The 12,545-nt window shown below is 34.5% G+C and overlaps 1 long non-coding RNA gene across 1 annotated transcript; it reads right to left on the minus strand.

Annotated features, from left to right (window-relative positions):
- Positions 1-8,115: 8,115 nt before the first annotated feature.
- On the minus strand, positions 8,116-11,835 carry LOC141623408 (uncharacterized). Its single transcript, XR_012533355.1, has 6 exons — positions 11,592-11,835; positions 11,024-11,260; positions 10,708-10,773; positions 9,708-9,824; positions 9,312-9,444; positions 8,116-9,166 (listed from the first exon to the last, which is right to left on the minus strand). It is a non-coding gene; the product is annotated as an uncharacterized LOC141623408 (long non-coding RNA).
- Between the last annotated feature and the right edge of the window lie 710 nt (positions 11,836-12,545).

Raw genomic sequence — 12,545 nt, forward strand, 5'->3', positions numbered from 1 at the left:
TTAGTTGTATAGTACTCATATATCATAATTACCTGATATTATCTACACTCCTTTAACTGATGTCCAGGTTACGTTTTAGTAGAGAAGTTGCAGATACGGATGAATGGTGATGTAGAAATGAAAGACCTAGAGGCTATAGGTAGTAAAAGATCCAAAGATGAAAGCCTGGACATAGATGATGAGTTGGAGCTTTTTTTTCTCTTTTTCTGTATAGTTGGGTAACCCATTAGATTATGGGCGTCTTAAACTGTTTATCCTTGACATGTACAACTCTTAAAGGTCAAATTTCTTATTTTCATTTATCCTCATTTATATCAAATAAACATTTAATGGTCAACATGGCTACTTCATCCTAATGAAACTTTAGAATTAATAAAAAATGTCACAAATAATCACTTTAAGTGAATCCATTGTGCTACATTATCATTTTAAATAATGACTAAATAATTTCCATTCTCTTTCGACACTTAAAATGGCGCCAAATGAATGAAATAAAGAGGGTGGTTTATTAGTTATGGATGGATAGCTTGCATAAAATTTTGCAAGACATTGTTTCAACAACATATTATAAAGTTCTATCAATTTACTGAACGTTTGCTTTTCTGTGATTGTTGTTGGCTCCGAAATCCTCAAGGAATCCTGTATTACCCTCAATGTCGAGCAAGACATATTTGTGTTACTTACACGGATAATTGTAAAGAAATTGTTCCCTCGAGCCTCTATTTTTGAATGACAATTATATGCTATCAATTCCTTTTCATTTTATTATCTATTTATCTTTATACACGAAGGCGATAATGTTTCTTGCTCGAATGAAAGTAGAGGTTATAATAAGTTGATTCTAAGGATTTTTTCCATTTTAAGATTGTAAGATGTTTTTTTTTTTCTTAGATAACGTTGCGGTTGTGAATTGTAAAATGGTTTTTCTTTCTTCCAATAATTGGACACTTCAGTTAAATTAACTTGTGGTAATGTTTGAACACACCAAACCGAAACCAAATGGAAATATATGAGGGTTGGGAAAGAGAATGAGGAGAAAGAGAAAAAGGCATGGAAAAGAGAAAAAATGTGAGCTATAAGAGGAAAAGGAGAGAGGAAGGGACAAGGAGGAGAAAGAGGAACAGAAACATAAGAATGGATAGTTCGAGGACAAAGTGAAGGCTGCAGGAGTATTATGCGAGAAAGTGAAGGAGAAAAAGAGGAGAAAGAGGTGGCTAGGACGCGAGGACGACGTCAGAGAGAAAATGAAGAGAGGGAGAGGAAGGGGAAAGAGGAGAAGGAGGAGGAGGAAGGGGCAAGAGAAAAATGGCGAGTAGTACAAGGAGAAAATGGAGGAGGAGTATTAGTAATAGGAAGAAAATTGATTCTAATGAGAAATTCAAAAAAAAATAGGAAAACTCTACATAAAAAATAAAATTTATTAAAATTAATGAATTTCGTTTTCATTAATGTATTAGTTAATAGAGACAATCGTAATCAGAATGTCATTTTCTTCAAATAGTTATAGAGATACTAGACAGAAAAGCAGGTGGGGAGACATGAAATAAGAGGGGGGGAGGGGGGAGGAATATGAAGGAGACAAGGAAGATGAAAAGAGGGACGAGAATGAAGATTAGGAGGCGGTAATGTTAAAGAGAAAAAAAAGGGGAAAATGAGAATGAGGGGGAGAGGGTGAAGAATGAGGGAGGAGAAGGAGGAAGGGCTAAGGAGAGAATGACAAATAGTAGGAGGAGAAGAGGAAGAAGGAGAATACGAATGAGGGGAATGAGAAGGGGAAAGGGATGGAGGTTTAGAAAGAGAATATGAGGAAAGAATACGAGGTTGGGAAAGGGAAATGGAAGGATTTGAACGAAGAGAAAAGAAGGGGGGAGAAAGAGAAATATATAGAGGAGTAGTGCGAGGAAAAATGGGAGTTGTAATATGAGAACAGGTGGAGGAGGAAGGGAAATAATGGTTCTACGAAAAGTATTGAGTTTTCATATGACTATTTATAACCTTCAATTCCAGATTTCGAACATCCATGGTCAATGTGAAACATCCTCTTAAATTTAAGAATTTGGAGAGTAATGGTCAACATGAAACATCCCACGTTAAATGCACCAAATTCAACACAAACTAATTGTTCAGTTGTTTTTATTTCATATCTTTATTCAATGAACAACATTAAGTGCATCAAAGTTAAACTCCATGTATTATTAATGTTAGTTCGTATACTCATTCACTCGATTATGAGAATTGCGTACGAGACTCCAGTATTTTTTATTTTGAAGTAACATACTAACATAGAACAATGAACCAGTAGAAAAAGAAATGTTCTGTTCGACTAAAAATGATTATAGAACTTCACAACGAATATGACAACTATTCAATTACGACATATGCATCTGTTAGTAAAAGGTCATTACAGTGCCTTTGCTATGGATTATACGAAAATATTTCAGTTCTGTAGTTTCTTGGTACGGCAGATGCTTCGCTTTGGGACACAATTCAATATCTGTATTACCAAATATGTCAAGACGAATAAATAGAGTGTGTCTAAATCTAGAATAGACTAAACAACAACACCGTACATTAAGGAGGCCGCAGTTAACATTAGACGTAAATAGGATAGTTTCGACAACAAAACAAAATGCGTCTTGGATCTCCACGCGCGTTAAACAACCTCTTAAATTTAAGAATTTGGACAACAATAGTCAAATTGAAACATCCTATGGTAAATGCACCAAATTCAACACAAACTAATTGTTCAATTGTTTTAATTTAATACTTGTATTCAATGAACAACATTAAGTGCAACAAAGTTTTTCAGTTCTATAGTTTCTTGGTACAGTAGATGATTTGCTTTGGGACACACATGAGTATTGTATTACCGAATATGTGAAGACAAATCAATAAAGTCCGTCTAAATCTACAACAGTCTAAACAACTAAACAGTAAATTAAGGAGACCACGTTGAACATTAAACGTAAATAGGATAGCTACCACAACAAAACAAAATGCGTCAACAACAAGGCACATTAAGGAGAATGCAGTAAGCATGAGACGTAAACAAAATCACTGCAACAACAAATGGAAACGAGTCTTGGATCTCCGCGCACAACGCGCGCGGAGAAACAACTAGTAAAATAAAAAAGATAACAATTGACTAAGTAGACACCCCAAAATCGATGCACGGGCCTAATGTTATATCGTCTTATTCCTCAAGGACTCGTAATAAAGTAAAACTCTAATATCGCTCGAAACTATAGCTCCAACTCTCCAAGCCACCCTAAATGTTAACACGCAGTCTTCCTTAATTAGTTAATTAGTATGACAATCAAAGACGATACACAACCTCCAAAATATTTCCATAAAATCGTCACTTAATCTTAAACAACTAAATAAGATTATAATTATGGTTTGAGACAGTGTCCTTTGCACTTTAAGTCTATCGAAGTTTACCTGAAATACTGTATGTAATTTGACAATGTCATTAACACAGTATAATTAAACGCGATGGGTAGGATGGAGTACAAAGATACTACATTACTAATGAGCAACAAAGATAAAATATTTCCGTCTTATTCATTTAATTTGTTTACCTTTTTACACCTGTATTCGTTGTGAGAGGTATTTTAGTCAAAAATAAATAAATAGAAGATACGGAGGGAGTACTGCATTAATATAACTTGTGTAGTATGCTAATATTCGGGCTGCTTATCGGTGTTATTGCATTCTTTTTGTAAATTTTTGTTAAAAATTGTAGAGTAATCTCTCTAGCTACTTTGCTGTTTGTACTCCCTATACATACAACTCAATACATGGATTAAATGAAATCCAAATAGACGTAAAATACCCTATTCAAACAATGATTTATTTCGCATGGCTAGTTTCAATTTCTACCATTAAACATTAACAAACAGCTGGAAACTCATCAAACATTAGTCATGATATCGATCAAATACTTCAACACTTAAATTTATCGTCCTCTACACCATATCATAAGTTAAGAGTCTCCAAATTTCTATTTGGGTAATGACGGATATAAATGAACCATTACAGGAAAAGCTCACACCCATAATAAACGTAATAAAACAATCATTTTGATTTGACGCCCAAATCCTTACACTGGGCTACGACAAATTGTTACAATGAAAATCTGTCTGGAAAAATATAAACCAATGGTCAAAATTTGGATTAATGAGATGATACATAAAGAAAACAAAACGTGTACCTCCGATTGTCATGTACTGCTGGTGGAGATTTAAAGTATCTCATTAACCTACATAATTAACATGCAAAACAAAATTATCAGAGAAAGATATAAACAATAAATTTCAGTTATAACTCCAATAATTATAAGGAATGAAACAACATTTATTATTTACTATGGGAGTATAAGATTAATTACGACATCTTTACGTAGCATTATATAATGTTGTATATTGCTACAAAAAGTAATTTAAAAGATGTTATTAATAAGAGAGCATACTGACTCACCGTCAACGTAATTGTTATGTGGTGATATTGAACAAATATGATTATATGACCTAAGAGAGCGCCAGGCCCATCTAATAGGGGGCGCTCTATGTGCATTTGCACTGGGCCTCAAATTTTTGGGGCCCAAACTTGACATTACCCATATACTAATTGAGTAATTGAAAAAAAAAAAAGGTTATTTCATGAGAATAATCCATCTTATATCTCATCTTCTCATATTAATCTATCCTCGTATTTAACTGAGAATAATCCCAACTTTGACATCATTTAACTTGTACTAAACCTAGGCCATAATTGACCTGTTAATACCGGTTTTCCAACAGGTCATTGTTTTTTGTTTTTTATTTTTTTGTCTGATTCTTCTTTCTGCTTTCTTTCTTCTCTTTTATTTCTTCTTCTTCACTTTTCTTTCTTAATTAATTCTAATTAACACCCACCACAATTGATAACCAACAACATAAAAAATCCCAAATTTTGACAAATCATATGACATACATCAGATTTTCCTTCCTAATATTGTCCTTCACCGTATCATATGATTATACTCCCAAATCCTCAAAAACACTCATCCAAACATTCTCCTTCACCATATCATCAAAACCACCACTTTCCATCAACTATCACCTCCGACGACTTCAACTCTGCGGCCACCATAACAACACCACCACGATAGTACGAAACCACCCATCCCCAACTTAATATTTATCCCAAATTGAAATGAGGACCTAGGGTTTTTGAAACTTGAGCGTTTTCAACAAAATTCATCAGAGATCTGGTTTAGTATCTAATTAATTAGCCAATTGGAGTGAGTTTAGCCTGTTTTGTTGTGTTAAACAAATAGATGATTCAAGTCAATCGGAAAAATGAATGATGATTAGCCTGTAAAAATCGAATTGTTTGCGTGCTAATTGAATATGGTTTGATGTTGAAACTGAATATCTTGTTTCGATATTCTATTCAAGGGAAAAAAAGAGTGGTGTTCTAATGTTGATTAGGGATATAAAAGATGAAGAAAAGGGGTGTTTTAATGGTGAATATCAAGGAAAGAGATTTCTGATTGTTAAAGAGAGGTGGAAGGTCTTAATTACCAATGTTGATAAGTAGCGACGATGGTGGCTAATTCTGCAATCAAGGCGGAATGCTGGTGGTGATAAGAGGGAACGATTTTGGTGCGGTGGTGCACGACAATGTTGGTGGTTGAATCTGGCATTTGGCAGGCTGCTTACTATAGCCTATAGTTAAAGGCAAAGTAATTGGGGGAAAATAATTTAAGGGGGAAATCAATTTGGAAGAAAATAATTTGGGGAAAATAATTTAGATGTGAGAAAATTAATTTGGGGGAAAATAATTTAGAATTTTGATTGATTAAGAGGATGAAGATGTTGAGTGATGTTTATTTGTTTTTCATTAGAATGAAAGAGTTCAAGAAGAAAGGTAACCGGTTTTACAGGTATCCCTTTCAAGGGATCAGTGCAAGTTAAATGGTGTCAAAGCTGGGATTATTCTCAGTTAAACACGAGGATAGATTAATGTGAGAAGAGGGGGTATAAGATGGATTATTCTCGTGAAATAACCCAAAAAAAGGGAAAGTAATGAAGTAAAGAAGACAGAAGGCACGCATACTCTGCACATTCCAAATTCCAATCCTCAATCTTCTCCTTCCCCAAATATAATTAAATTTCTTTCCAAAAAAAACTAAACTTGCTCTTTAATCCCATGAACCTATCTATCTAATCTAATCTAATCTTTTTTTAATCTTTAAATATGATTACAAAACATCACAAATCATTCCAAGTTTACAATTAGAGAGATTAGAATCAAAACTTTGTCACTTATCAGTTTAAATCGTCTACAAAAATCTCATATTTACACTTGGTTTCATGGAAATCGAAATAGGTACTATTTCTTCTCAATCTTAAATTCTTAATGAATTTTAATGAATTTGATTATAATTTTAATGAATTTAACAATAATGTATTTGCAGCCATTGGAGGTAGGATAAGGAGTCGGAGATCAATCGATCGGACAGTCGTGACGCCAACTATAGTTCTGAAATTCGTTCTTTGATTTTGTAAATTTGAGGCCTCAATTTTTTTTGCACCGGGTCTCCACTTTTCTTGAGACGGCCCTGGAGAGCGTACCAATTTACCGTCAATATCATTGTTCTGATAGTAAAAAAAATATGAATCTTGTTGTTGATGGTGCAATGATTCAATTCAACCACTCTCTATTGTATCCTGAAAATTCATAAAATTACAATTTTAGATCTCAAATCAAACTATAAAAGATATATGCTATGATAAAATTAATGTAATGCATACGAATCAAAAATTAGATTCTTGTTCAAATTAATTTTTGGGGATGGGGTCTTGGGCAAAATCTAAAGGTTAATGGACACATACATGGCATGATTTATATATATACTAATTATCTCTAATTCTAATCAATTAAACCTCCATAAAATATGATAAAATTTGATTGATACTTGGTATTGTAGTGAGATTAGTATTGTTGTATGCGTTAAACTATTTTTTTTTGAGTGTGTATGGATTAAACTATTAACTGTTAGGAATCCCACATTTAATATATATCTAAATTTGAAAAGATAATTTTTATTTTATTTAAGTAGCTAAAAAAGGTTGGACTCTCTGTGATCGCTCGAAAAAAACTTAATAATATAGATAGATAGATATATATATAGATTGCGTATAAATATCATGTCTATTTCGTAAATGAATGAAGAACACTGTCACAAGTGTGAATTGTCAGATGACTCAGATGATTTGGTTTGGGTATGGGTAGAGCTTACAAGTCTAACCCGACCCGAATCAGAGCAAAACACAAAACGACCCGACTAGACTTAATGACGACCCATAGCCCGATATGACCCGATGATTAGTGATCCGAACTAGACTCGACCCGATATGACCTGACTAAATTGATGATTTGACAATTTTTAAGCTTTATATTGATCAAAATGAAAGTGATTTTGTGTTTATATTGATACGTTTGATTTAATAATAATAAATTAACTAAACCAAACAATGGTTAAAAACTAAATTTAACTGTTAAAAATTGAAATAATATGATAAAGTAACCGGACCCGACCCAAGCCTAACCCGATATATCATTTGACCCGAAATGACCCGACCCAAAAGAATTGGCTAACCCGATATGACCCGACCCAAACCCGGCCCCCATAAAATTTGTTGATTTTTTTTTTTCAAGAAAATTAATCCCATCAAACAAAAGTATAAACCAAAAAGGCCCACTAGAAGATGGCAAATCAACACCGGTCATGTTCTTCTCATCTTAATTTCAGTTTTTATAAGTTCAGTTTAGTTCCAGTCCATTAAGTTCAATTCAGTTCATTTCCGTTCACTTATGTTCAATTTAATTCAGATCAATTAAATTTATCTGGGTTCAACTTATTATTATCTTAATTATTCAATTAGTTCAGTTGCAATGCTTGGATTCAGGCGCTTTATTATGCAATCTGACACCAAAGAAATAAAGCAAGACTGGAATGTCTAAAATTAAATAAAACTTTTGGCGAAGTTGTATTAAAAATGATGGAGAGGAACGTTTGATTAAGTCTTTATTTATTACTCATCAGACCTCATTCACATTGTGAAATTGTACCAAGAGTTGGTAGTTTGTACTTTGTAATAGTTTGTTATGAGCTTAATGACAATTTCAAACCTTTCACCAGAGAAAAAAAAGTTCAGTTCAATTCGATAATTTCAGTCTAAGTAGAGAAGCGTAAACCCTATTTAAATTGTCCAAAAGAAGGGAATGCCTATCATACTTTGCCCAGTGAAGCATGCGTACACTATGTAACGATTTTTCTTAGCAATTTGAGCAGGTTGTGCAAACTTAGCTTCTCACCAAATGGCCTTGTGTTAATTTCCCTCCTCCCATAGCGCATAGGTCATATAGTAGTTCGGCTGCAACTAAGCCAACAATTACGCCAATTCTTCCTTCTAGAGTCGGTAGATAACTTGTACATCCCATTCCTAAGATCAATGTCTAGTTGATCCGATTCATGATCATCCTTATCACCTCCATTGCACTGGCATCTGAAAAATAAGTGCATGTAGGTCTCCATGTCTTTGTCACAAAAAACATCGCTTGTTAACATGACAGATTCCGATAGAAACAATGTTATCAAGGGTAGGCAGGCGTTTCTGATTGCTAGGGAAGAAATAATTTTATGCTTAATTAGGAACCACCACAACATTCTGAGGAGCCTTATTCCACCCACAACATCAAACTTATGTCTGAAATTTTCATGTGCCTTCCTTGTGATAAACTTATCACCTGAAACACTGGAAGTTAAAAGTGTAGAAGCATCAGAGGTAAAGCTAGTACAGGTCACCCACTGGTCTCGAACTTGCAGACCGTTCCCCCAACTCTCATAATAATGGTGGAGCTTGCTAACAGCCTCCCAGATACTACCATTCAAATTGTAGGAAAACCTCTTAGTCCACATACCATCACCATTAGCTATAAGCTTCCAAATCCATTTGCTCAAGAGGGCTTTCTTCCAACTTAGAAATTCCTTAACATTATAGCCTTTTTTTCTGACCAAGGAGCACAAATTGATTGCCAACTTTTGAAAACCATTCATTTCTTCCCCTCAGTTATATTCCAAAAGAAATCTTTACAAGCAAGATCTTGAAATCATCTTTATAATACCACGAGGGAAAAGGAAGGCAGAACACCAGGCCAGTAATTCACCATGCCAAAAATAATTTATCATTAATCAATTGAAGTTTACCTGCATATGAGAGCACCCTCAACCTGCATCAAATAAAATAGAAAGGGCTTACATGATTCTTTCTTGCATGTCTCGAATTCAAACTGCATTCAGTCGTTGTCCAACTCAAAGTCTTGACAATTAACGATCCAGAAATGCTCCAAAAAATTATCCACCATCAGCACAAGCACCACGCAACAATTCCTCTACAAAATAATCAAGGATCACAACACAGAGCTAGGTTTTTAACATTAATGATGACAATGACGATGATTTTCCATGTATTTTAGCTTATTCTTGCCTAGAATACAACTTCAGATGATAATGATTCGCCATGTTTTGAGGTGCCAAAACCAGAACCTTTACTCAACCTCAAAAGAATACTAGTCATAGGGTCTAGAATCTGTTATCAGTGGAGTCGAGTATATATAAAAAACTGAAAATCGAATACCTCGATAATGAAATATACCTCAAGTCCCAAATTGATTTTGATAACAAATGGAGAGTCGGAAGCAGACGCTGGCTTTTGGTGGGGGCGAAAAGATAAGTAGTATTAGCACCGCCTTGTAGGATGGACGAAAACCATCTAAAAAATGGCCAATTAATTGTACTGATGAGCCAACAACTAACAACCCTAACTTCTAATCTTATAAAATAGTATAATTGTATCGGATTAAATTAAAAAGCTATCCGAACAAGATGAACCGACAAATACTCTAGGTCAGTATAATGTAATTTTAAACATGATTTAAGATGAGACTCATTATCAACGATTAAAAAGAAAAAAAAAAACTTTATCCATTCAGTATGGCGGCTAATGCCGACTTCAAAGATAAAGTGTTAAGAAATTATATGCCTTCTTCACATATCAATAAATGTTTGTTGTCTTATAGAGAAATGCTAACATCTGAAAAGGAAAAGTTTCTACATATAGATTAAGACTCGATTAAGAAAAAAGCGTATTCCAATTTCCATGTTTTTCGAAAATTTAACCAGCCAGCTCTAAACATGTACATGAATATTATTTTCATGGAGTTAGACAATGAGCGTAATGGGGAGAAATAGAAGAAAAGGAAGGGAAATGTACAAAATGCGAAAGTATCTAGTCATGTTCGTTGCAGAATCATATCCGATTTCCATGGTCAGTAGTAAATTATAATCAAGTATCAAGTACTCATAATATTCTAGCTCACAACTAAGAGGAATCAAGCCTCACGTGAACCAAATATACAAATTTATAGCACCCTGTTCAATTCCGAAAAACAGATTATCAATAGCTAGACTGACAAGTATAGATGATATAGTGCATCAGGTTATACAAGCAGTAGCAGCAAACGAGTATGATCACTGTTATTGAACATCATGCTACAACACCTACATAAATCTGATATGAAATAGCTCGGATTTAGAATCATTCTAGTGTAAACTATTGTTTGAGCAAATTGATGTTATGAATTAATCAAGGTTACCTAGGACTGCAATCCACTTTTGTTTGTAGCAACTATAGGAATGTTTTGAGCCAACTTTGCAAGGGTCTGCATACAGGTGAACAGACAATTAAATTGCTATCGAGCCAAATACTCATTGAAATGGAACGGATTTAGAAATCGTATGTATGTAATCGTACCATAAGGTTTTAAGTCCAACAATAGGAAGCTTTTGACACCATTGAAATAGTAAATCTCCCTTCCGTCTCCAACCCACAAACAATCGACCTCAATCCAAATGCAAAGAAATGAAAGTGACACAACAACTCATACTACAACAATGATAGCAGAAGCTTACCATGGCAACCATATGGAATGTAGGGATTTCCTTCATATGAATCATCAGAAGTACAGACAGTGCAATGCCATCTGCACTCCCATTACAAAAAGAACTGCAATAAAACCTGCTATTCGGATAAGGGGACGCACCACCTAGTAATGCCGGAGGGTCCCAGTACAGCAAAGTTGGAAGATTCTAGACTCCCAATCTCTTGAATAATCTTGTCTTGTTTTGAGTAATCCACTAATCCAACATCTAAACAGGAATTACCCGCTTGATTACTAAAAAAAAAAATTAGCAATTCAACATATCCTTCCCTCATCACCAACATCGTTAGCGTAATTAACTCCATAAATCATCTCTTTTACTCAAATCATCAGTAGAAAATGAATTATCTTCAAATTGACGTCAAATTTAATTGAAAACCCTAACCCTAATACTTAATTGTACCATGTTATGATAAATTTTATTGAATCCCAAAACGCAAACATCATACAAAACCAAAATTCAGTGACGAATGAAAACAAATCGTCAAAAAACAAATGATTTGCGATAACTAAAAAATTATTGAAATAAAGAATCGTACCTGAATGAGGGTTGCGAACTGGAAGGTTGACGAATTGAGACGAGATGGTTGTGGGTCGTCGATGACAAGGTGTCTGCCGGCGATAACACGGTGGTTGTCGGTGAGACGTTGGCGGTGACAAGGTCGTTGTGGATAATGAATTGGGTTTTGGGTGTCATTGACTGATTGTGTCGATGAAAATAATGAGAAGCTTGTGAATGAAACTATGAAAGGTCGTAATGAAGACGTGGGTTCAAATATTTACATTTTTTTTTTAATTCTATTCTTCTTATTTAAGGCTACGGTTGCTTAGGACCGTTGCCTTTTACTTTCACTAGTTGTTTCTCCGCGCGCGGAGATCCAAGACGCGTTTCCATTTTTGTGGCAGCAAATCTGTTTATGGCGTAGACTTTGCGGGAATTACTGAATGTATGTTGCTGTAGTTGCATTTTGTTCTAGAGTAGAAGCTTTCCTTTTTACGTGTAATGTTCAATGTAGTCATTTGTCCTAATCGCATGAAGCATAATTACGTAAATTAATAGATATCTTATAAGCACGAGTATTCTGAATGTTAGAGTCTTACTAAACTCGCTTACGCTTAAGTAGTTCCGTCTGTTAGAGAGTCGAACTACATTCTGAAACAGCAGTACAACTAAATTAAGGATAGGATAAGGATGTTACGAATAATATGTTAAAGGTGCGCGAAATGATAAAGAAGAACTACTGCCACAGACAGCAGATCTAATGCGCAAGCAATTCTGAACTGCGAAACATAATTATAGCAGGCTATTAACTCGCACTTATTGACGGATGACATGTTTAGGGACGCGAAATGCATAGTTTAAATGTGATGACAACAATAGTACGAATTAATATCTTAAAGTTGGAGATTAATGCAACTGTAGATGCAAACTTGGTCCTTATCAGCGAGTTGCCTTCCTTGTTTCCGCAATATGTAAGGGACCTTCTTACACA

The sequence above is a fragment of the Silene latifolia genome, chromosome X (assembly GCF_048544455.1).
Source record: "Silene latifolia isolate original U9 population chromosome X, ASM4854445v1, whole genome shotgun sequence".
Classification (NCBI taxonomy): Eukaryota; Viridiplantae; Streptophyta; class Magnoliopsida; order Caryophyllales; family Caryophyllaceae; genus Silene; species Silene latifolia.